Below are 2,500 nucleotides of genomic sequence, written 5' to 3' on the forward strand. Positions count from 1 at the left end.
TCCATCCCGCCCGCTGCGGCGGGCGTGCGTCAGGCGGGGAGCGCGTCCGGGCGGGGGAGGCACCCCTGCGGGGCCTTCGGGTCGTTTCCCTCACCCCAGGGCCAGGTACCTAGCGTCCGCGCCTGCGCGTCGTGGGAGGGGGTTGTGTGGGGATGGAACCGGCGTCTGGCCGCGTTCCCTTTCCATCACCACCACCCCAGCCGCAGAGCCGGGCGGAGGTTTAAAGACTCGGGCTGCCCGCGGCGTGTCCCGCGAGGGCGCGGGGCCGGGGGGCGGTTGGCCGGCCGGCGGGCCGCCGGGAAAGGGCGCGGGGTGTGAGAGGAGACGCGGCGGCGCGCCTCCCCCCCGGCCTCCCGAGCCCGCCGGGCGGCGTCTGCTGCCGCTGCGCTCCCGCTCCCGTGTGGGCGTGCCCGGGCCGGAGAGGGGTTACCCCGTCCCCCACTCCGCGGCCTCGGTCTCGGGCGGAGAGGCTCCGCACGGTATCGCTCGCGCGCGCGCGTCGTGCGTGCGGCTCCGGCCGTCGGGCTTTGCCCGCGTTTACAGCGGGCCGAGACGCGTGTCTCGGCACGGCGCGGGCCGCTGCTCCTCGCGGCGGTTCCTTTCCCGCGGCCGTTTTCCCGTGGCCGCCGCTCGCGGCCGGTGAGCCGTCGGCTCTTCTTTCCCTCCCTCCGGTGCCGAGCGCGGCGCCGGCGCCGGCGTTCTCGCTCCCGCGGTCCGCCCGGCTTGCCGTCGGCTCAGGGCCTCGCCGCCTCCCTCGGGCCTCGCCGCCGCTTCCGCTCCGGCCCCGTCGCAAGGCTGCGTCCCGTCCTTCGTCTCCGTCGCCGCCGCCTCCCACTGCGCTTTCGCCCTCGGCCTCGCCGGCTGCGCTCGGCGAGCGGGCGGGAGGTCCGGCGTGGGGCGTCCCGCATCCGGTCTCCGCGCGGAGGCGCGGAGAGCGGGCGCCGCCTCCGTATCCGTCCCTGTCCCACCCGGCGCCGGGCCGCGCGTCCGTCGCGGGCTCGCCGCCAGGGCGAGCGAGAGGAGGAGGCGGCGGAGGTCGAGAGGCGAGACGGGAGGGCCGAGGACGGGGAGAAGGGGCGGTTCGGTGCGCGAGGCGCGCGAAGGGCAGGCCGAGGTCCGCGCGGACGCGGTCGGGCGGGCCGTCGCGGGCGCGGTCCGCCGGCGCGGCTGTCGCGTCCGGCCCGTTGGGGAGAAAGGGGGGTCGGCGCGTCTCTCCCGGTCGCGTCGGCGGTCGCGGCGGTCTCGGCCGCGGGGGAGTTCCGTCGCGAGGGCGCGGGGACGCGGCCCGAGCCTCACGCTGCGCCGCGTGGCGCGGGTGAGAAGCGTGCGGCTTTGCCTCGTCCGCCCGTGCCGAACCGAGCCGGGCGCCTGGTCCGTCCCCGAAGCGAGTCGCGGTCGTTTGCCCAGGTCGGGAGCGAGGGCTCCCCGCCCTTCTCGTTCGGGTGCACTTTCGCTCGCAGCGCGTTTGGGTCGCGGCTCGGTGCCCGCGGCGCGACGAAACGGTTACGTACGTTCTTGTGCTCGTTCGGTTGGCGGAGGCGTCGCTCCCGCCGCTGCCGCGCGGTCGTCCCGGCGCCGGGGCGGTCCGCGGTTCGTGGGGGAGCGCTCTCAGCGTGAGAGACGATAGGCTCCCCCCGGGCGCGCGCTCGGGGCGGTGCCGCAAAGCGAGACAACTCTTAGCGGTGGATCACTCGGCTCGTGCGTCGATGAAGAACGCAGCTAGCTGCGAGAATTAATGTGAATTGCAGGACACATTGATCATCGACACTTCGAACGCACTTGCGGCCCCGGGTTCCTCCCGGGGCTACGCCTGCCTGAGCGTCGCTTGACGGTCAATCGTCTGCCGGCCGCCGCCCGTTTGCCCGCTCGCCTTCCACGGAGGCGGCGGCGGCGGTTGCGGCGGCCGCGCGGCGCGGCTGGGGTGCCTCGCAGGCCCCGTTCGGCGGGCCTTCGTCCCCCTAAGTCGAGACCCAGGTCGGGGAGCTGGGCGAGCCAGATCCCCGCGCTCCCGAAGCGCCCGCTTCGGCCGAGCTCGTCCCCGCGGGGTGGCCGGGCTTTCCCGGTCGGCCGGTCGTGCGGCGGGGGCCGTCTGTCCGGCCGTCCGCACGGTCGGTCGGTCGGCGGACCGGTCCCCGCCTCCGGAGGGGCGTCCCTCGCTCTCGCCGGCCCCGCGTGCGGCTGCCTGCGGGTCACGTTACCGGCGGCGGTAACGCGCCGTGCTGCTGCGCGTGCGATGCTCCGGGGAGGCGAGGCGTCCGCCCCTGCGGTCGGCTGCAGCCGTCCGGGCCCGAGCCCGGCGCGTCGCCTCGCGGGGCCGTCTCCGGCCGGCGGCAACGGCGGCGGTGGTGGCGGCGGCGGTCGCGGCGGGGGCGGCGGTCGTTCCGCACCCCCGTGGCGTCCCCGGCGCCGCCGTCCGTCCGTCTGTCCGTCTCTGTCTGGGCGCGAGCACGCTCGTCGGGAGTCCGCTCCTCTTCGGCGCGGGGCCCGGGCCCCGAGCGGG

The 2,500-nt window shown here is 77.1% G+C and overlaps 1 non-coding gene across 1 annotated transcript; it reads left to right on the top strand.

Moving 5' to 3' along the window:
• Positions 1 to 1,671: 1,671 nt before the first annotated feature.
• LOC136057496 (5.8S ribosomal RNA) lies at positions 1,672 to 1,824 on the top strand. The gene has a single exon (XR_010623036.1). It is a non-coding gene; the product is annotated as a 5.8S ribosomal RNA (ribosomal RNA).
• Positions 1,825 to 2,500: the final 676 nt, after the last annotated feature.

The sequence above is a fragment of the Cyrtonyx montezumae genome, unplaced genomic scaffold (assembly GCF_038088225.1).
Source record: "Cyrtonyx montezumae isolate F1298 unplaced genomic scaffold, pur_monq_1.0 scaffold_68, whole genome shotgun sequence".
Classification (NCBI taxonomy): domain Eukaryota; kingdom Metazoa; phylum Chordata; class Aves; order Galliformes; family Odontophoridae; genus Cyrtonyx; species Cyrtonyx montezumae.